Source organism: Moschus berezovskii, chromosome 6, assembly GCF_049115385.1.
Source record: "Moschus berezovskii isolate FMDL1 chromosome 6, NW_MosBer_1.0, whole genome shotgun sequence".
Taxonomy (NCBI): domain Eukaryota; kingdom Metazoa; phylum Chordata; class Mammalia; order Artiodactyla; family Moschidae; genus Moschus; species Moschus berezovskii.
Window position 1 is genome coordinate 2,511,603 of NC_142465.1, and position 23,192 is coordinate 2,534,794.

The following is a 23,192-nucleotide window of genomic DNA, read 5'->3' on the forward strand; positions in this document are numbered from 1 at the left end:
TGCCTCTCAAGTGAGTGCAAAGGCCTAGGATCTCATCTGGAGTGGAAGCGCTAACCTCAGGGTGCCTCTCGAGATTTGACATCGATCTCAGTGTTCCTATGAAGTTTCAACAAGGAAGTCATGCCACGTCTCTTGTTGAGGCATGGAACTCCGCCATATTTTCAAGTTGCTAAAGGGGTGTGAGATTCCTGTCGAGTTGAATTTCTGTCCTGAGGCTTTTTCTCAATGATGCACCTGGGAAGTCAGGCCTCCCTTCGTGGTGTTAGTTGATACCAGATGTTCGCTCTGAATCGGTACAGTGGAATCTGGTCTTAAGTCAAGCAGAAGCGGAAATTGGTGTCATTTTGAATTGTGGCACGACCCACCGGGGTCCTCTAGAGTTCAAAGGGGAGAAGGTCCTCCACTTCAGATTCGAAGGGAACATGGGGATTCCATCCCAGACGAATCAAGGGAATCGATCCTCATCTTGAGATGACGAGTGGAAATTGGGGCTCTTCTTGAGCTGTGGCAGGAACCTCGCTTCTCCTTTCGAATTTGACCGGGTAACTCGGGGAACTTCTGGAGTTGCGTATAGGGTGCCGAGTATTCTTTCAAGTTTGAAGAGGGAATGTGGGATTTCTTTTGAGCTGCTGCAGCGCAAAGGGGCGTTCTGTGGGGGAGAATTTCATGGTTTTTCTCGAGATGCGGCTTGAAGGTTGGAGGTCTTCTCGAGTTACGACCTGAACCTCTGGGGCTCGCTAGTGTTGCCTCAGTGAAGTCAGGTCTCCATTGCTGTTGAAAGTAGAACCTCGGGATTCCTTTCGAGGCGCTGCAAGGCATGAGGGCCGCATTTAGACTTGAGTCAGTAAACTCAGTGTTCCTCTCCAGTGGCCACAGGGATCTTGGGGTTGCTACGGAGGTTCCACTGGGTAGTCAGGCCTAGTCTTGTTGAAGATGGAACTCTGCTTTCTCCCCGAGCTGTAAAATGGATGTCAGTCCTGCTAAGTGCTCAAGCGGGAAATTTCGGCCTTTTCGAGAGGCTCAGCGGGGGATTCATGCCTACCAACATTTTGGGAGGTGATACTCCGTATTCCACTGGAGTTGGGTTAAGCGCAACACGACTCATCTCTAGTTGAGTGTGAACTCAGAGTCCTTGCTGCAGAATCCACGGGGTTTCCCGCGAGTGTCAACAGAAGTGACAGGACTCGTCTCGTGTTGCTAGGGGAAGTTGGGATTCCTCTTCAGTTGAAAGTGGAATGGCCTAATTATGATCAGGTGAGGTGTGATCACGGGGCTCCTCTTAAAATGTGGCGGGAAATTCGGAGTTTTCCCTCATCAGGATGGGTATCTCTGGGCGACCCTTGAGTTGCATCAAGGAATTCAATCTGCATAATGAGTTTTGAGAAGGAACTCGGGTCTTCTGTCTAGGCGATGCAGGAAAACATGGGCCTCTTCTTGCTTTGAAGGAGGAATCTCGATGTTCTCTAGTTGCTGCGTTTTCTCGAGTAAAAACGGGAATAGCAGGGAGCCTCCCATGTTGTCTCTGGCAAGACAAAAAGCCTTTCCATTTTCAAGGGGAACCTCAGGATTCTTTTGGAGTCGCTGCAGAGAAACAGGTCTGCATCTAGATTCGAGACCGTCAACTCATGATTCCTCTCCAGTGGAAACAGGGTTCTCGTGGTTGCTCTCAAAATTCACCTATGGGTCAGGCCTCGACTCGTGTTCAGACGTGGAACTTCATATTATTCTCTAGTTTTAAAAGGAGTGATAGGCCACAGTCGAGTTGAATTTCTACCTGGAGATTGTATCGAGAATGCTCGGGCAGGCAGGTCTCCACTCGCCTTGTGAGTTGATACTCGAGGATAGATTAGAATCGGTGCAATGGAATCAGACAATATCACGGTGGTTTGGGACACCTGTACCTTTTTGAATTGTGTTTTGAACGCCCGGGGATCCTCCCAAGTTTCAAGGTGATACCGGCCTCCTCATAATGTGCGACGGGAAAGTCTAGATTCCATTGCAGACAAAGCAGGGGAATAGACTCTCATCTGGAAAAGAGGACTGGGAAAAGGGGCACTTTGTCAGTTGTGGCAGGAAACTGGGTGTTCCTCTCGAGTGGGGCTGGGTATGGTGGTGAAGTTTTGAGTAGCATAAAGGATGGTAAGTAAACTTTCGAGCTTCCAGAGGGAAATTGGCATTTCTCTTGAGAATATGCATCGGTAATGTCCCTCATCTCGCCTTGAGGGGAATACCTTGTGGTTTTTCTCAAATTACAGCAGGAAGCTTGGGGTCCCTCTTGAGTAGCGATTCGGACCTCAGAAATTGGCTCGTGTTGTCCCAGGGAAGTCAGGTGTCCTCTTGTGTTGGAAAGGAAACGTCAGGATTCCTCTCGAGGTGTGGCAGAGGAATAGGGACTCATCTAGATTTGAGTCCTTATGTTGGGTGCTCCTCTCCAGTGGGGATGGCTATATCGGGGAACTTTTTGAGTCGCATAAAGGGTGTCAAGTACCCGATCGAGTTTCACGCAGGAATGTGGGATTTCTCTTAAGACTCTGCAGCGGAAAAATTCCTCATCTCACATCGAGGGGAGAATCTTGTGGTTTTTCTCGCATTGCGGCGGGAAGCTTGGGGTTTCTCTCGAGATGTGACTTGGACCTCAGGAACTCGCTCGTGTTGCCCCAGGGATGTCAGGTCTCCTTTGCTGTTAGAGGAGGAATTTTGGGACTCCTCTCGAGGCGCGGCAGAGGAATAGGGCCACATCTAGCCTTGATTCTGTCAACTGTGTGTTAATCACCAGTGGCAACAGGGATCTCGGGGTTGCTATTAGGTTCTACTGGGGAGTCAGCCTCGTCCCGATTGAGGTACGGAATTCTGCTTTCTTATCAAGTTGTAAAAGAGGAGTCAGTCCTCTGTTCCTGCTCTGGCGGTTCAAAAGGGCATTTTCTATAGTCTCAGCATGGGTTTCAGGTCTCCCATCATGTTGTGAAGGGATACTCAGTGTTCCATTGGAGCTGTGCAAGGACATCAGGACCTACCTTGGTTGGAGGAGGAACTCAGAGTCCTTTATCCTTGCAACAGGATACACGGGAGAGCACTCGAATTTCAACAGGAGACAGAGCCCTCCTCTTGTGGTGGGAGAAGAAGGAAGGATTCCTCCTGAGTTGAAGCAGGGATTGAAAGCACATTTCGTGAGGAGTTGGGGAATACAGAGCTCTTCTAGAGATGTGCACAGAAACTCGGGGCTTGTCTCGATTGAAGAAGGGTTTTCTGGGAGCCCTTGAGTTGCAAATATGGATTCTAGCCTCTATAGAATCTTGAGAGTGAACTCGGGTTTGCTCTTCAGGCGCTGGAGGAAAAAAAATAACCTGTTGTTTCGTTGCCTTGGGCATCTCGTGGCTTTTGGCGAGTTGTGGAGGGAATTCGGGCTCCTTTCGAGTTACAATGGGGAATTCAGGGAGTCTAGTAAGTTACTAGGGGAAGCTCGAGATTGCTCAAGTCACTGCAGAGGAGTCGGGCTTCAATTTGCATTGAAAGGGGTAACCGCAAAGTGTTTCTCGACTTGGGGCAGGAATCTTTCGGATTCTTCGAGTTTCAACAGGTGCCTCACAGCGATTCTCAAGTTGTCTCTGGGAAGTCTGGAATAATTTTGAGGTGTGTGTAGACTTTGGGATGCCTCTTGAGTGAGTGAAAATGCCTAGGGTCTCATCTGGAGTTGAATCGCTAACCTCAGGGTGCCTCTCCAGTTCTGACATGGATCTCAGTGTTCCTATGAAGTTTCAACAGGGGAGTCATGCCAGGTCTCTTGTTGAGGCATGGAACTCCGCTATCTTTTCGAGGTGATAAAAGGGTGTGAGATTCCTGTCGAGTTGAATTTCTGTCCTGGGGCTTTTTCTCAATGATGCAACTGGGAATTCAGGCCTCCCTTCGTGGTTTTACTTGATCCCTGGGTTTCTATTTGAATCGGTGCAGTGGAATCAGGTCTTTAGTCGGGCGGAAAGGGAAATCGGTGTCAATTTGGAATGTGCACGACCCACCGGGGTCCGCTCGAGTTTAAAGGGGAGAAAGTCCTCCCCTTCAGATTGGACGGGAACATGGGGATTCCATCCCAGACGAATCAATGGAATGGATACTCATCTTGAGATGAAGAGTGGAAAACGGGGTTCTTCTTGAGCTGTGGCAGGAATCTCGCTCCTCCTCACGAGTTTTGCTGGGTATCTCGGGGAACTTCTGGAGTTGTGTATAGGGTGCCGAGTATTCTTTCGAGTTTGAAGAGGGAATGTGGGATTTCTTTTGAGCCGCTGTAACAGAAAGGGGCGTCCTGTAGCGTGGAGGGGAGAATTTCATGGTTTTTCTCGAGATGCGCCTTGAAGGTTGGAGGTCTTCTTGAGTTATGACGTGGACCTCTGAGACTCGCTAGTATTGCCTCAGGGAAGTCAGGTCTCCATTCGAGTTGAAAGTAGTACCTCGGAATGCGTTTCGAGGGGTTCCTGGGCATGAGGTCCGCATTTAGACTTGAGTCAGTAAACTCAGTGCTCCTCTCCAGTGGCCACAGGGATCTTGGAGTTGCTATGGAGGTTCCACTGGGAAGTCAGGCGTAATCTTTGTTGAAGATGGAATTCTGCTTTCCACCTGAGTTGTAAAACGAATGTCAGGCCTGCTGACTGCCCAAGCAGGAAATTTTGGCCTTTTCGAGAGGATCAGCGGGGGATTCATGCCTATGATCATGTTGGGATGTGATACTCTGTATGCCACGACTCATCTATCAGTTCAGTTCAGTTAAGTCGCTCAGTCGTGTCTGAATCTCCGTGACCCCATGAATCATAGCACGCCATGCCTCCCTGTCCATCACCAACAGGCGGAGTTCACTCAAACTCATGTCCACAGAGTCGGTGATGCCATCCAGCCATCTCATTCTCTGTCTTCCCCTTCTCTTCCCGCCCCCAATCCCTCACAGCATCAGAGTCTTTTCCAGTGAGCCAACCCGACGCATGAGGGGGCCAAAGTATTGCTGTTTCAGCTTTAGCATCAGTCCTTCCAATGAACACCTAGGATTGATCTCCTTTAGAATGGACTGGTTGGATCTCCTTTCTGTCCAAGGGACTCTCAAGGGACTCTCAAGTGTCTTCTCCAACACCACAGTTCAAAAGCATCAATTCTTCGACGATCAGCTTTCTTTACAGTCCAACTCTCACATCCATACATGGCGACGGGAAAAGCCATAGCCTTGACTAGATGGACCCTTGTTGGAAAAGTAATGTCTCTGCTTTTTAATATACTATCAAGGTTGGTCACAACTTTCCTTCCAAAGAGTAAGCGGCTTTTAATTTCATGGTTGCAATCAGCATTCGCAGTGATTTTGAAGCCTGAAAAAATAAAGTCTGACACTGTTTCCACTGTTTTTCCATCTATTTCCCGTGAAGTGATGGGAACAGATGACATTATCTTTGTTTTCTGAATGTTGAGCTTCAAGCCAACTTTTCACTCTCCACTCTCCTCTTTCACTTTCATCAAGAGGCTTTTGAGTTCCTCTTCACTTTTTGCCATAAGGGTAGTGTCGTCTGCATATCTGAGGTTATTGATATTTCTCCCAGCAATCTTGATTCCAGCTTGTGCTTCTTCCAGCCCAGCGATCCTCATTATGTACTCTGCATATAAGTTAAATAAACAAGGTGACAATATACAGCCTTGACGTACTCCTTTTCCTATTTTGAACCAGTCTGTTGTTCCATGTACAGTTCTGACTGTTGCTTCCTGACCTGCATACAGGTTTCTCAAGAGGCAGGTCAGGTGGTTTGGGATTCCCATCTCTTTCAGAATTTTCCACAGTTTACTGTGATCCACACAGTCAAAGGCTTTGGCATAGTCAATGAAGCAGAAATAGATGTTTTTCTGGAACTCTCTTGCTTTCACCATGATCCAGCGGATGTTGGCAATTTAATCTCTGATGCCTCTGCCTTTTCTAAAACGTGCTTGAACATCTGGGAGTTCACGGTTCACATATTGCTGAAGCCTGGCTTGGAGAATTTTGAGCATGACTTTACTAGCGTGTGAGATGAGTGCAATTGTGCGGTAGTTTGAGCATTCTTTAGCATTCCCTTTCTTTGGGATTGGAATGAAGACTGACCTTTTCCAGTCCTGTGGCCACTGCTGAGTTTTCCAAATTTGCTGGCATATTGAGTGCAGCACTTTCACAGCATCATCTTTCAAGATTTGAAATAGCTCAACTGGAATTCCATCACCTCCACCAGCTTTGTTCGTAGTGATGCTTTCTAAGGCCCACTTGACTTCACATTCCAAAATGTCTGGCTCTAGGTCAGTGATCACGTTATCGTGACTATCTTGGTCGTGAAGATATTTTTTGTACAGTTCTTCTGTGTATTCTTGCCACCTCTTCTTAATATCTTTTGCTTCTGTTAGGTCCATACCATTTCTGTCCTTAATCGAGCCCATCTTTGCATGAAATGTTCCCTTGGAATCTCTAATTTTCTTGAAGAGATCGCTTGTTTTTCCTATTCTGTGGTTTTTCTCTATTTCTTTGCATTGATCCCTGAGGAAGGCTTTCTTTTCTCTCCTTGCTATTCTTTGGAACTCTGCATTCAGATGCTTATATCTTTCCTTTTCTCCTTTGCTTTTCGCTTCTCTTCTTTTCACAGCTATTTGTAAGGCCTCCTCCAACAGCCATTTTGCTGTTTTGCATTTCTTTTCCATGGGGATGGTCTTGGTCCCTGTCTCCTGTACAATGTCACGAACCTCCGTCCAGAGTTCATCAGGCAATCTATCTATCAGATCTAGTCCCTTAAATCTATTTCTCACTTCCACTGTATAATCACAAGGGATTTGAGGCGGCGCAGACATGAGAGACGCCGGCCCCGGCACAACCAACCATGCAAAGAGGCGGGGCCGTGAGGAGCTACCCCACTCCTGAAGCCAGGGCCGGAGGCCGAGAGGAGCTACCCTACGTCCAATAGGCGGTGGCTGCACGGGCGCAGGAGGGCCAAGAGGAGCTACTCCAAGTTCAAGGTCAGGTGGGGTGGCCTTGAGGAGATACCCCTCATCCAAGGTAAGCTGCAGTGGCTGCGCTTTCTTGTAGCAGCTGTAAAGAGATATCCCACGCCCAAGGTAAGAGAAACCCAAATACGACGGTAGGTATTGTGAGGGGGCGTCAGAGGGCAGACACATTAAAATCATAATCACAGGAAACTAGTCGATCTGATCACATGGACAACAGCCGAATGTGGTCCACTGGAGAAGGGAATTGCAAACCACTTCAGTATACTATCCTTGAGAACCCCATAACAGTATCAAAGGGCAAAATAATCGGATACGGAATGAGGGATTCCCCAGGTCGGTAGGTGCCCAGTATGCTACTGGAGATCAGTGGAGAAATAACTGTAGAAGAAATGAAGGGATGGAGCAAAAGTAGATGTGACTGGTGATAGAAGCAAAGTCCTGTGCTGTAAAGAGCAATATTGCATAGGAACCTGGAATCTTAGGTCCATGAATCAAGGAAATTGGAAGTGGTCAAACAGGAGATGGCAAGAGTGAACATAGGCATTCTAGGAATCAGTGAACTAAAATGGACTGGAATGGGTGAATTTAACTCAGATGACCATTATATCTACTACTGTGGGCAGGAATCCCTTAGAAGAAATGGAGTAGCCATCATGGTCAAAAAAAGAGTCCGAAATGCAGTCCTTGGATGCAATCTTAAAAACGACAGAATGATTTCTGTTCATTTCCAAGGCAAACCATTCAATATTACAGTAATCCAGGCCTATGCCCCTACCTCAAACGCTGAAGAATCTGAAGTGGGACGGTTGTATGAAGACCTACAAGAACTTTTAGAACTAACACCCAAAAAAAGATCCTTTTCATTATAGGGGACTGGAATGCAAAAGTAGGAAGTCAAGAAACACCTGGAGTAACAGGCAAATTTGGCCTTGGAGCACGGAATGAAGCAGGGCAAAGGCAAATAGCGTTTTGTCAAGAGAACGCACTGGTCATAGCAAACACCCTCTTCCAACAACACAAGAGAAGACTGTACACATGGACATCACAAAATGGTCAACACCGAAATCAGATTGATTATATTCTTTGCAGCCAAAGATGGAGAAGCTGTATACAGTTAGCAAAAACAAGACCAGGAGCTGACTGTGGCTCAGATCATGAACTCCTTATTGCCAAATTCAGACTTAAATTGAAGAAAGTAGGGAAAACCACTAGACCATTCAGATATGACTCATCTATAGTTAAGTGTGATTTCGGATTCCTTCGACCTTGTTGCAGAATTCACGCAGTTGCCTGCAAGTGTCAATATTAGTGACAGGACTCGTCTAGTCTTGCTAGGGGAAGTCGGGATTCCTCTTCAGTTGAAAGTAGAATGGTCCATTATGATCAGGTGAGGTGTGATCACGGGGCTCCTCTTAAATTGTGGTGGGAAATTCGGAGTTCTTCTCTCATTGGGACAGGCATCTCTGGGCGACCCTTGAGTTGCATCAAGGAATTTAAGCCGCATATTGAATTTTTAGAAGGAACTCGGGACTTGGGTCTAGGCGCTGCTGGAAAAAAAGGGCCTCTTCTGGCTTTGAAGGAGGAATCTCGATGTTTTTCTCGAGTTGCTGCATCCTCTCGAGTAACGTCGGTAATATCAGGGAGCCTTCCGTGTTGTCTCTGGGAAGACAGAAAGCCTTTCCATTTGCAAGGGGAACCTCGGAATTCCTTTGGAGTCACTGCAGAGAAACAGGTCTGCATCTAGATTCGAGTCCGTCAACTCATGATTCCTCTCCAGTGGAAACAGGGTTCTCGTAGTTGCTCTCAAAATTCACCTGGGGAGTCAGGCCTCGTCTCAGGTTCTGACATAAAACTCCGCATTATTCTCTAGTTGTAAAAGGGGTATTAGGCCACAGTCGAGTTGAATCTCTACCTGGAGATTGTATCGAGAATGCTCAGGCAGTCAGGTCTCCACTCGCCTTGTGAGTTCATACCCGAGGATAGATTGGAATCGGGGCAGTGGAATCAGACAATATCACAAGTGGTGGGGTTCATCAGTACCTTTTTGAATTGTGATTTGAAACCCCGGGGACCCTCCCGAGTTTCAAGGTGATACCAGCCTCCTCATAATGTGCGACGGGAAAGTCCGGATTCTATTGCAGACAAAGCAGGGGAATCAACTCTCATCTGGAAAAGAGGACTGGGAAACGGGGCACTTTGTCAGTTGTGGCAGGCAACTGGGTGTTCCTCTCGACTGGGGCCGGGAAATATGGTGTAGTTTTGAGTCTCATAAAGGATCGTAAGTAACCTTTCAAGTTTCCAGAGGGAATGTGGGATTTCTCCTGAGAAACTTCAGCGGAAAAGTTCCTCATCTCGCCTTGAGGGGAGAATTTTGTTGTTTTTCTCGAATTGCAGCAGGAAGCTTGTGGACCCTCTCTATTAGTGATTGGGACATGAGGAACTCGCTCCTGTTGTCCCAGGGAAGTCAGGTCTCCTCTCGTGTTGAAAGGGGAACGTCAGGATTCCTCTCGAGGCATGGCAGCGGAATAGGGCCACATCTAGCCTTGAGTCGGTCAACTGTGTGTTCCTCTCCAGTGGCGAAAGGGATCTCGGGGTTACTATGTAGGTTCTACTGGGGAGTCAGCCTCGTCTCAATTTGAGGTACGGAATTCTGCTTTCTCATCGAGTTGTAAAAGAGGAGTCAGTCCTCGGTTCCTGCTCTGGCAGTTCAATAGGGCATTTTCTATAGTCTCAGCATGGGTGTCAGGTCTCCCTTCATGTTGTGAAGGGATCCTCGGTGTTCCATTGGAGCTGTGAAAGGACATCAGGAAATACTTCGTTTCGAGGAGGAATGCAGAGTCCTTTATCCTTTCAGCAGGATCCTCTGGAAAGCACTCGAGTTTCAATAGGAGACAGAGGCCTCCTCTTGTGGTGGGAGAAGAAGGAAGGATTCCTCATCAGTTGAAGCAGGGATTGAACGCACAAATCGTGAGGAGGTGGGGAATATGGAACTCTTCTAGAGGTGTGCACAGAAACACGGGCCTTCTCTCTGTTGAAGACGGGTATTCTGGGAGCCCCTTGAGTTGTAAATATGGATTCATGCCTCCTATCGAATCTTGAGAGAGACTACGGGATTGCTCTCCAGATGCTGCAGGAAATAAATGGCCTCAAGTTTCGTTGCCTTGGGCATCTCGTGGCTTTTGTCGAGTTGAGGAGAGAAGTGTGGCTCCTTTTGAGTAACGACTGGGAATTCAGGGAGACTCTTGTGTTGCATCAGGGAAGTAAGTTACGAGGGAAAGGTTGAGATTGCTTGAGTCACTGCAGAGGAGTTAGGCATCAATTTGCATTGAAAGGGTTAACAACAAAGTGTTTCTCGAGTTGGGGCAGGAATATTTCAGATTCCTCGAGTTGCAACAGGTGCCTTACGGAGCTTCTCAACTGGTCTTGGGGAAGTCTGGAATCCTTTTGAGGTGTGATTTGACGTTGGGATGCCTCTCGAGTGAGTGCAAAGGCCTAGGGTCTCATATGGAGTGGAAGCGCTAACCTCAGGGTGCCTCTCCAGTTCTGACATGGATCTCAGTGTTATTATGAAGTTTCAACAGGGGAGTCATGCCAGATCACTTGTTGAGGCATGGAACTCCGATATCTTTTCGAGTTGTTAAAGGGGTGCGAGATTCCTGTTGAGCTGAATTTCTGTCCTGGGGCTCTTTCTCAATGATGCACCTGGGAAGTCAGGCCTCCCTTCGTGGTGTTAGTTGATCCTGGGGGTTCTCTTTGCATCAGTACATTGGAATCAGGTCTTAAGTCGAGCGGAAGGGGAAATGGTGTCATTTTGAATTGTGGCACGACCCACCAGGGTCCTTTCGAGTTTAAAGGGGAGAACGTCCTCCCCTTCAGATTTGACAGGAACATCGGGATTCCATCCCAGACAAATCAAGGGAATCGATCCTCATCTCGAGATGACGAGTAGAAAACGGGGATCTTCTTGAGCTGTGGCAGGAACCTCGCTGCTCCTCTCGAGTTTGGCCGGGTATCTCGGGGAACTTCTGGAGTTGTGTATAGGGTGTTGAGTATTCTTTCGAGTTTGAAGAGGGAATGTGGGATTTCTTTTGAGCTGCTGCAGCGCAAAGGGGCGTCCTGTAGCGGGGAGGGGAGAATTTCATGGTATTTCTCGAGTTGCAGCTTGAAGCTTGGAGGTCTTCTCGAGTTACGACATGGACCTCTGGGACTCGCTAGTGTTGCCTCAGGGAAGTCATGTGTCCATTCGTGTTGAAATTAGAACCTCGGAATGCGTTTCGAGGTGCTGCTGGGCATGAGGGCCACATTTAGACTTGAGTCAGTAAACTCAGTGTTCCTCTCCAGTGGACACAGGGATCTTGGGGTTGTTATGGCGGTTCCACTGGGAAGTCAGGCCTAGTCTTTGTTGAAGATGGAACTCTCCAAACCACAATGAAACACCCTTTCACACCAGTCAGAATGGCTGCTATCCAAAAGTTTACATGCAATAAATGCTGGAGAGGGTGTGGAGAGAAGGGAACCCTCTTACACTGTTGGTGGAAATGGAAACTAGTACAGCCACAATGGAGAACAGTGTGGAGAATCCTCAAAATCCTGGAAATAGAACTGTCATATGATCCAGCAATCCCACTCCTGGGCATACACACCGAGGAAACCAGAATTGAAAGAGACACATGTACTCCAATGTTCATTGCAGCACTCTTTATTATAGCCAGGACATGGAAGCAACCTAGATGTCCATCTGCAGATGAATGGATAAGAAAGCTGTGGTACATATACACAATGGAATATTACTCAGCCATTAAAAAGAATGCATTTGAATCAGTTCTAATGAGGTGGATGAAACTGGAACCTATTATAAAAATATGGAACTCTGCTTTCCCCCCAAGTTGTGAAAGGGATGTCAGACCTACTGTCTGCTCAAGCGGGAAATTTTGGCTTTTTCGAGAGTCTCAGCGGGGGATTCATGTCTACGATCATGTTGGGAGGTGATACTCCGTATTCCACTGGAGCTGGATTAAGCGCAACAGGAATCAACTGTAGTTGAGTGTGAACTTGGAGTCCTTGTACCTTGTTGCAAAATCCATGTGGTTGCCCACGAGTGTCAATACAAGTGACAGGACTCGTCTAGTGTTGCTAGGGGAAGTTGGGATTCCTCTTCAGTTGAAAGTAGAATGGTCCATTATGATCAGGTGAGGTGTGATCACCGGGCTCCTCTTAAAATGTGGTGGGAAATTTGGAGTTCTTCTCTCATTGGGATGGTTATCTCTGGGCGACCCTTGAGTTGCATCAAGGAATTCAAGCTGCATATCGAATTTTTAGAAGGAACTCGGGACTTGGGTCTAGGCGATGCAGGAAAAAAAGGGCCTCTTCTGGTTTGAAGGAGGAATCTCGATATTTTTCTCAAGTTGCTGCATCCTCTCGAGTAACCACGGGAATATAAGGGAACCTCCCATGTTGTCTCTGGGAAGACAGAAAGCCTTTCCATTTGCAAGGGGAACATAGGGATTCCTTTGGAGTCACTGCAGAGAAACGGGTCTGCATCTAGATTCGAGTCCATCAACTCATGATTCCTCTCCAGTGGAAACAGGGTTCTCGTGGTTGCTCTCAAAATTCACCAGGGGAGACAGGCCTCCTCTTGGGTTCTGACATAAAACTCCGCATTATTCTCTAGTTGTAAAAGGGGTGTTAGGCCACAGTCGAGTTGAATTTCTACCTGGAGATTGTATCGAGAATGCTCGGGCAGTCAGGTCTCCACTCGCCTTGTGAGTTGATACTCGAGGATAGATTGGAATCGGTGCAGTGGAATCAGACAATATCACAAGCGGTTGGGGACATCGGTTCCTTTTTTAATTGTGTTTTGAAACCCCGAGGATCCTCCCGAGTTTCAAGGTGATACCGGCCTCCTCATAATGTGCGACGGGAAAGTCCGGATTCTATTGCAGACAAAGCAGGGGAATCGACTCTCATCTGGAAAAGAGGACTGGAAAACGGGGCACTTTTTCACTTGTGGCAGGCAAATGGGTGTTCCTCTTCAGTGGGCCCAGGTATGATGGTGTAGTTTTGAATCGCATAAAGGATGGTAAGTCACCTTTCGAGTTTCCAGAGGGAATGTGGGATTTCTCCTGAAAATCAGCAGCGGAAATATTTCTCATCTCGCCTTGAGGGGAAAATCTTGTGGTTTTACTTGAATTGCAGCAGGAAGCTTGCGGTTCCTCTCGAGTAGCCATTGGGACCTCAGGAAAACGTTCGTGTTGTCCAAGGGAAATCAGGTCTCCTCTCGTGTTGGAAGGGGAACTTCGGGATTCCTCTCGAGGCGCCGTAGAGGAATAGGGCCTCATCTAGAGTTGAGTCCTTATATTGGGTGCTCCTCTCCAGTGGGGACGGCTATGTCAGGGAACTTTCTGTGTCGCATAAAGTGTGTCAAGGACCCGTTCGAGTTTCAAACAGGAATGTGGGATTTCTCCTGAGACTCTGAAGCGGAAATGTTCCTCATCTCGCATCGAGAGGAGAATCTTGTGTTTTTTCTCGCGTTGTGGTGGGAAGCTTGGGGTTTCTCTCGAGTTGTGACTTGGACCTCAGGAACTCGCTTGTGTTCCCCAGGGATGTCAGGTCTCCTTTCCTGTTGGAAGGGGAACTTTGGGATTTCTCTCGAGGCACGGCAGAGGAATAGGGTCACATCTAGCCTTGAGTCAGTCAACTGTGTGTTCATCTCCAGTGGTGACAGTGATCTCGGGGTTACTATGTAGGTTCTACTGCGGAGTCAGCCTCGTCTCCATCTGAGGAATGGAATTCTGCTTTCTCATCGAGTTGTAAAAGAGGAGTCAGTCCCCGGTTCCTGCTCTGGCGGTTCAAAAAAGCATTTTCTATAGTCTCAGCGTGGGTGTCAGATCTCCCATCATGTTGTGAAGGGATACTAGTGTTCCACTGGACCTGTACAAGGACATCAGGACCTACCTCGGTTGAAGGAGGAACTCAGAGTCCTATATCCTTGCAGCAGGATCCTTGGGAGAGTTTCAGTAGGAGACAGAGGCCTCCTCTTGTGGTGGGAGAAGAAGGAAAGATTCCTCATCAGTTGAAACAGGGATTGAACATACATATCATGAGGAGCTGGGGAATACGGAACTCTTCTAGAGGTGTGCACAGAAACTCGGAGCTTCTCTCGATTTAGACGGGTATTCTGGGAGCCCACTGAGTTGTAAATATGGATACAAGCCTCCTATCGAATCTTGAGAGAGAACTCAAGATTGCTCTACAGATGCTCCAGGTAAAACATGGCCTCATGTTTCGTTGCCTTGGTCATCTCGTGGCTTTTGTCGAGTTTAGGAGGGAAGTCTGGCTCCTTTCCAGTTACGACAAAGAATTCAGGAAGACTCTCGTGTTGCATCAGGAAAGAAAGTTACGAGGGGAAGCTCGAGATTGATCGAGTCACTGCAGAGGAGTCGGGCTTCAATTCGAATTGAAAGGGGTAACCACAAAGTGTTTCTCGAGTTGGGGCAGGAATCTTTTGAATTCCTCGAGTTGCAACAGGTGCCTTACGGAGCCTCTCAAATTGTCTCTGGGATGTCCAGAATCATTTTCAGGTGTGAGTAGACTTTGGGCTGCCTCTCGAGTGAGTGCAAATGCCTAGGGTCTCATCTGGAGTTGAATCGCTAACCTCAGGGTGCCTCTCCAGTTCTGACATGGATCTCAGTGTTCCTACGCAGTTTCAACAGGGGAGTCATGCCAGGTCTCTTGTTGAGGCATGGAACTCTGCTAACTTTTTGAGGTGTTAAAGGGGTACGAGATTCCTGTGGAGTAGAATTTCTGTCCTGGGGCTTTTTCTCAGTGATGCACCTGGGGAGTCAGGCCTCCCTTCGTGGTGTTAGTTGATCCCGGGGGTTCTCTTTCAATCGATACAGTGGAATCAGGTCTTAAGTCGAGCGGAAGGGGAAAGTGCTGTCATTTTGAATTGTGGCACTACCCACCGAAGTCCTCTCGAGTTTAAAGAGGAGAACGGGGCGGGCATCTGAGCTGCGCCATGCACTTGGCTCCGAGGCGTCACCGTCAATGGCTCTTTTGCGGGCCCCGCCGCAGCCGACCCGGCTCCTCGGTGGAGAGAAGATGGTGGGCCGGAACAGCGCCATCGCCGCCGGCATGTGCGGGGCCCTTTTCATCGGTAACTGCATTTACTTCGACCGCAAGAGACAGAGTGACCCCAACTTCAAGAACCGGCTGCGAGAACGAAGAAAGAAACAGAAGCTTGCCAAGGAGAGAGCTGGGCTTTCCAAGTTACCTGACCTTAAAGATGCTGAAGCCGTTCAGAAATTCTTTCTGGAAGAAATACAACTTGATGAAGAATTACTAGCTCAAGGTGAATATGAGAAGGGTGTGGACCATCTGACAAATGCAATTGCTGTGTGTGGACAGCCACAGCAGTTACTGCAAGTGTTGCAACAAATTCTTCCACCACCAGTGTTCCAGATGCTTCTGACTAAGCTCCCAACAATTAGTCAGAGAATTGTAAGTGCTCAGAGCTTGGCTGAAGATGATGTGGAATGAGAAACAAATGTCAACATAATGATCTCAATTAAAGCGTATTTTTAAAATCTTAACTCAGAAGATGACCGGCTCTGGGGGAGGAAGGGCAAATAAGCTTGTTATGGACTGTCCTCCACAGTGAAGTCTACCAAAGTTAATTTTTACTTTGTGTAGATCCATTTGTCTGTTTTATTTATTTTTCCCAGTGAAAAGTGTATTTTGATAGAGAGCTTTTCATTTTATAAATACACTATGAATTACTGAAATATGCATTTGTTTATTCCTAAAATGTGTAATTAGAATGTACAAATAACATCCCATTACTTACATTAAAAATACCCAGTGCTCAGTTTTGGAAGATAGGCCCAAAACAGTGTAGAAGAAAACTGAAGAATATACTTGTTTTGCTCTGCATCAGAAAGTTGGCTGGAAACTTGTGTTGATCAAAAATGAGCATTAAAATAAGAGATTATTTCTTTTATTTAATCTCTTAAATATGTGTAATGTGCTGCTATGCTATAATAACAACTTCACCCCCTCCCTTGAAATGTTTTCTTTAAATCAGTGGGTTTGATGTGTTCTGGATATTTATCTTCTTGTATTTTAGATACACGTAGTTGCAGATAGCACCAGGAATTAGATGTTTATACATTCTTAATCTGGCTGAGTAAGCTTTACCAGTTAATGCCTGCCTCATATATAAACTGAGGAAATGGGTCTGCTAATTCAGCTTCTAATTCCTTTGGTTTTGTGCAGCATTTTCAAATCCCTCTTTCTGAGGGAAATACCTGTTGGGGCAGCCAGCCCTTGTGTTTTCTTATACTCTGAATTTTGCATGCTTTCCTGACTTAGTATTTTTGAATTGGTTTTTTAAAAGATATAATGTGTTGATTTTCACTGAAATCATGGTTCTGTCACTACTTTTGTAAACTAACCTGAAACGTAACCTTCACTGTAACTGAGACGATATGCTTGTAAAAGTTTTGTTCCCGTTTGCTTTCATCCTCAGTGTTCCTCCTCAATCCCCTGCCAACCCTTATCTTGTATGAGAACAAGGTGTATCTTTGTGGCTGAAGACTTGAATGAAAGATAATGGAACCTTTTATTCTCTGAATAGTGACATGTTATCTGCAGCCACAGATTAAATATCAGACCTAAGAATAAAGATCCTTGGTACTTAAAAAAATAAATAAATAAAGGGGAGAACGTCCTCCCCTTCAGATTCAAATGAAACATTGGGATTCCATACCAGACGAATCAAGGGAATCGGTCCTCATCTTGAGATGACGAGTGGAAAACGGGGCTCTTCTTGAGCTGTGCCAGGAAGCTCGCTGCTCCTCTCGAGTTTGGCTGGGTATCTCGGGAACTTCTATCGTTTCCCTTAGGGTGCCAAGTATTCTTCCGAGTTTGAAGAGGGAATGTGGGAATTCTTTTGAGCCATTGGAGGGGAAAGGAGCGTGGAGGGGGTGATTTCTTGGTGTTTCTCGAGATGCAGCTTGAAGCTTGGAGGTCTTCTCGAGTTACGACGTGGACCTCTGGGACTCGCTAGTGTTGCTGCAGGGAAGTCAGGTCTCCATTCGTGTTGAAAGTAGAAACTCGGAATGCGTTTCGAGGCGCTGCTGGGCATGAGGGCCGCATTTAGACTTCAGTCGGTAAACTCAGTGTTCCTTTCCAGTGGCCACAAGGATCTTGGGGTTGCTATGGGGGTTCCACTGGGAAGTCAGGCCTAGTCTTTGTTGAAGATGGAAAACAGCTTTCCCCCCGAGTTGTAAAACGGATGTCAGGCCTGCTGTCTGCTCAAGCGGGAAATATAGGCTTTTTCGAAAGTTTCAGAGGGAGATTCATGCTTACGATCATCTTGGGAGGTGTTACTCCGTATTCGACTGGAGTTGGATTAAGTGCAACACGACTCATCTATAGTTGAGTGTGAACTTGGAGTCCTTGGACCTTGTTGCAAAATCCACGTGGTTCCCCGCGAGTGTCAATACAAGTGAGAGGACTCGTCTAGTCTTGCTAAGGGAAGTCGGGAATCCTCTTCAGTTGAAAGTAGAATGGTCCATTATGATCAGGTGAGGTGTGATCACGGGGCTCCTCTTAAATTGTGGTGGGAAATTCGGAGTTCTTCTCTCATTAGGACACGTATCTCTGGGCGACCCTTGAGTTGCATCAAGGAATTTAAGTCGCATATTGAATTTTGAGAAGGAACTTGGGACTTGGCTCTAAGCGATGCAGGAAAAAAGGGGCCTCTTCTGGCTTTGAAGGAGGAATCTCAATGTTTTTCTCGAGTTGCTGCATCCTCTCGAGTAACGTCGGGAATATCAAGGAGCCTCCCGTTTTGTCTCTGGGAAGACAGAAAGCCTTTCCATTTGCAAGGGGAACCTCAGGATTCCTTTGGAGTCACTGCAGAGAAATAGGTCTACCTCTAAATTCGAGTCCGTCAACTCATGATTCCTCTCCAGTGAAAAAAGGGTTCTCGTGGTTGTTCTCAAATTCACCTGAGGAGACAGGCCTCGTCTCGGGTTCTGACATAAAACTCCGCATTATTCTCTAGTTGTAAAAGGGGTGTTAGGCCACAGTCGAGTTGAATCTCTACCTGGAGATTGTATCGAGAATGCTCGGGCAGTCAGGTCTCCACTCGCCTTGTGAGTTGATACTCGAGGATAGATTGGAATCGGTGCAGTGGAATCAGACAATATCACAAGCGGTTGGGGACATCGGTTCCTTTTTTAATTGTGTTTTGAAACCCCGAGGATCCTCCCGAGTTTCAAGGTGATACCGGCCTCCTCATAATGTGCGACGGGAAAGTCCGGATTCTATTGCAGACAAAGCAGGGGAATCGACTCTCATCTGGAAAAGAGGACAAGAAAACGGGGCACTTTGTCAGTTGTGGCAGGCAACTGTGTGTTCCTCTGGAGTGGGGCCGGGTATGATGGTGTAGTTTTGAGTCGCATAAAGGATCGTAAGTAACCTTTCGAGTTTCCAGAGGGAATTTGGGATTTCTCCTGAGAATCAGCAGCGGAAATGTTCCTCATCTCACCGTAGGGGAGAACTTATGGCTTTTCTCGAATTGAAGCAGGAACCTTGCGGTCCCTCTCGAGTATCGATTGGGACCTCAGGACCTCGCTCGTGTTGTCTCAGGTAAGTCAGGTCTCCTCTCATGTTGGAAGGGGAAGGTCAGGATTCCTCTTGGGGCACGGGAGAGGAACAGGGCCTCATCTAGAGTTGAATCCTTATATTGGTTGCTCCTCTCTAGTGGGGACGGCTATATCGGGGAACTTATTGAGTCACATAAAGGGTGTCAAGTACCTGTTCTAGTTTCAAGTGGGAATGTGGGATATCTGCTGAGACTCTGCAGCAGAATTGTTCCTCATATCACATTGAGGGGAGAATCTGGTTGTTTTTCTCCTGTTGCAGCGGGAAGCTTGGGGTTTCTCTCGAGTTGTGACTTGGACCTCAGGAACTCGCTAGTGTTGGCTCAGGTATGTCAGGTCAACTTTCGTGTTGGAAGGGGAAATTTGGGATTCCTCTCGAGGTGCGGCAGAGGAATAGGGCCACATCTAGCCTTGAGTCGGTTAACTGTGAGTTCCTCTCCAGTGGCAACAGGGATCTCAGCGTTACTAAGTAATTTCTACTGGGGAGTCAGCCTCATCTCCATTTGAGGTATGGAATTCCGCTTTCTCATTGAGATGTAAAAGAGGAGTCAGTCCTCGATTCCTGCTCTGGTCATTAAATAGGGCATTTTCTATAGTCTCAGCATGGGTGTCAGTTCTCCCATTATGTGAAGGGATACTCGGTGTTCTGTTGGAGCTGTGCAAGGACATCAGGACCTACCTCGGTTGGAGGAGGAACTCAGAGTCCTTTATCCTTGCAGCAGGATCCACAGGAGAGCACTCGACTTTCAATAGGAAACAGAGGCCTCCTCTTGTGGTGGGAGAAGAAGGAAGGATTCCTCATGAGTTGAAGCAGGGATTGAATGCACATATCATGAGGAGGTGGGGAATACGGAGCTCTTCTAGAGGTGTGCACAATAACTCGGGACTTCTCTCGATTGAAGACGGGTATTCTGGGAGGCCCTTGAGTTGTAATTATGGATTCAAGGTTCCTATTGAATCTTTAGAGAGATCTCAGATTGCTTTCCAGGCGCTGCAGGAAAAAAATGGCCTCATGTTTCTTTACCTGGGGCATCTCGTGGCTTTTGGCGAGCTGCGGTGGGAAGTTTAGCTTTCCTTTCGAATTACGACAGGGAACTCAGGGATGTAAGTTACGAGGGAATGCTCGAGATTACTCGAGTCACTGCAGAGGAGTCGGGCTTCAATTCGCATTGAAAGGGGAACCACAAAATCTTTCTCGAGATGGGGCAGGAATCTTTCGGATTACTCGAGTTGCAACAGGTGCCTCACGGAGGCTCTCAAGTGGTCTCTAGTAAGTCCGGAATCCTTTTGAGGTGTGAGTGACCTTTGGGATGCCTCTCGAGTGATTTCAAGGACTAGGGTCTCAATTATAGTTGAAGCGCTAAATTCAGGATGCCTCTCCAGTTCTGACATCGATCTCAGTGTTCCTATGAAGTTTCAACAGGCGTGTCATGCCACGTCTCTTGTTGAGGCATGGAACTCCGCTATCTTGTCGAGTTGTTAAAGGGGTGCGAGATTCCTCTCGAGTAGAATTTCTGTCCTTGGGCTTTTACTCAATGATGTACCTGGGAAGTCAGGCCTCCCTCCATGGTTTTAGTTGATCCCATGGGTTCTACTTCAATCGGTACTGTGGAATCAGGTCTTAAGTCGAGTGGAAGGGGAAAGCGGTGTCATTTTGAATTGTGGCATGACTCACCAGTGTCCTCTCGAGTTTAAAGGTGAGAACCTCCTCCCCTTCAGATTCGAAGGGAACATCGGGATTCCATCCCAGACGAATCAAGGGAATCGGTCCTCATCTTGACATGATGAGTGGAAAACTGGGCTCTTCTTGACCTGTGGCAGGAACCTCGCTCCTCCTCTCGAGTTTGGCCAAGTATCCTGGAGAACTTCTGGAGTTGCGTATAGGATGCCGAATATTCCTTCGAGTTTGAAGAAGGAATGTGGGGTTTCTTTTGAGCCGCTGCAGTGGAAAAGGGCATCCTGTAGCGTGGAGAGGAGAATTTCATGGTTTTTCTCGTGTTGCAGCTTGAAGCTTGGAGGTCTTTTCGAGTTACGACTTGGACCTCTGGGACTCGCTGGTGTTGCCTCAGGGAAGTCAGGTCTTCTTTGGTGTTGAAAGTAGAAACTCCAGATTCCTTTTGATGCGCTGCAGGGCATTTGGACCACATTTAGACTTGAGTCGGTTAACTCAGTGTTCCTCTCCTGTGGCCACAAGGATCTTGGGGTTACTATGGAGGTTCCACTGGGAAGTGAGGCCTAGTCTTTGTTGAAGTTGGAACTCTGCTTTCCCCCCGAGTTATAAAAGGGATGTCATGTCTGCTGTCTGCTCTAGCTTAAAGTTTCGGATATTTCAAGAGGCTCAGCGGGAGATTCATGCCTGCGATCATATTGGGAGGTGATACTCCATATTCCATTGGAGCTGGATTAAGCACAACACGACTCATCTATAGTTGAGTGTGAACTCGGCGTCCTTGGACCTTGCTGCAGAATCTGCAGGGTTGCTCATGAGTGTCAGTAGACGTGAGAGGACTCATCTAGTGTTCTAGGGGACAATGGGATTCCTCTTCAGTTGAAAGTGGAATGGCCCATTATGATCAGGTGAGGTGTGATAACAGGGCTCCTATTAAATTGTGTCAGGAAATTCGGAGTTCTTCTCTCATCCAGACGGGTATCTCTGGACAACCCTTGAGTTGCATCATGGAATTCAAGCCGCATATCGAATTTAAGAAGGAACTCAGGACTTCTGTCTAGGCGATGCAGGAAAAAAGGGGCCTCTTCTGGCTTTGAAGGAGGAATCTCGATGTTTTTCTCGAGTTGCTGCGTCCTCTCGAGTAACCAAGGGAATATCAGGGAGCCTCCCGTTTTGTCTCTGGGAAGAGAGAGAGCCTTTCATTTTGCAAGGGGAACCTCGGGATTCCTTTGGAGTCGCTGCAGAGAAACATGTTGGCATCTAGATTCGAGTCCGTCAATTAATGATTCTCGCAGTATAAACAGGGTTCTCATGGTTGCTCTCAAAATTCACCTGGGGATTCAAGCTTCATCTCCTGTTCAGACATGGAACTCTGCATTATTCTCTAGTTGTAAAAGGGGTGTTAGGCCACAGTCGAGTTGAATCTCTACCTGGAGATTGTATCGAGAATGCTAGGGCAGTCAGGTCTCCCCTCGCCTTGTGAGTTGATACTCGAGGATAGATTGGAATCGGTGCAGTGAAATCAGACAATATCACGAGTGCTTGAGGACATCAGTACCTTTTGAATTGTGCTTTGAACCCCAAAGATCCAACCGATTTTCAAGGTGATACAAGAGTCCTCATAATGTGCGACGGGAAAGTTCTGATTCCATTGCAGACAAAGCAGGGGAATCGACTCTTATCTGGAAAGGAGGACTGACAAACGGGGCACTTTGTCAGTTGTGGCAGGCAACTGGGTGTTCCTCTCTAGTGGGGTCGGGTATGGCGAGGTAGTTTTGAGTCGCATAAAGAATGGTAAGTAACCTTTCGAGTTTCCAGAGGGAATGGATGATTTCTCTTGAGAATCTGCAGCGGAAATGTTCCTCATCTCGCCTTGAGGGGAGAATCTTGTGCTTTTTCTCAAATTGCAGCAGGAAGCTTGGGGTCCCTCTCGACTAGCGATTGGGACTTCAGGAACTCAGTCATGTTGTCCCAGGGAAGTCAGGTCTCCTCTTGTGTTGCAAGGGGAACGTCGGGATTTATCTTGAGGAGCGGCAGAGGAATAGGGCCTCATCTAGAGTTGAGTTCTTATATTGGGTGCTCCTATCCAGTGGGGACGATTATACAGGAAACTTTTTGAGTTGCATAAAGGTTTTTAAGTACATGTTCCAGTTTCAAGCGGAAATGTGGGATTTATCTTGAGACTCTGCAGCGAAAAATTCCTCATCCCTTATAGAGGGGAGAAACTTGTGGTTTTTCTCGCGTTGAGGCATGAAGCTTGGGGATTTTCTCGAGTAGCGACTTGGACCTCAGGAACTCGCTCGTGTTGCCCCAGGGATGTCAGGTTTCCTTTCCTGTTGGAAGAGGAACTTTGGGATTCCTCTTGAGGTGCGGCAGAGGAATAGGGCCACATCTAATCTTGCGTCGGTCAACTGTGTATTCCTCTCCAGTGGCGACAGGGATCTCGGGGTAACGATGTAGGTTCTACTGGAGACTCAGCCTCGTCTCGATGATGCATGGAATTCTGCTTTCTCAACGAGAAAAAGATGTAAAAGCTGAGTCAGTTCTCGGTTCCTGCTCTGGCAGTTCAATGGGGCATTTTCTATAGTCTCAGCATGGGTGTCAGGTCTCTCATCATGTTGTGAGGGGATACTCGGTGTTACATTGGAGCTGTGCAAGGACATCAGGACCTACCTCGGTTGGAGGAGGAACTCAGAGTCCTTTATCCTTGCAGCAGTATACACGGGAGAAAACTCGAGTTTCAATAGGAGACAGAGGCCTCCACTTGTGGTGGGAGAAGAATGAAGGATTCCTCATGACTTGAAGCAGAGATTGAACGCACATATCTTGAGGAGGTGGGGAATACGGATTTCTTCTAGAGGTGT

At 47.3% G+C, this 23,192-nt stretch overlaps 1 pseudogene; it reads left to right on the forward strand.

Annotated features, from left to right (window-relative positions):
- The first annotated feature begins 15,007 nt into the window (after positions 1-15,007).
- Positions 15,008-15,773, forward strand: LOC148777520 (mitochondrial import receptor subunit TOM20 homolog pseudogene; annotated as a pseudogene).
- The last annotated feature ends 7,419 nt before the right edge of the window (positions 15,774-23,192 follow it).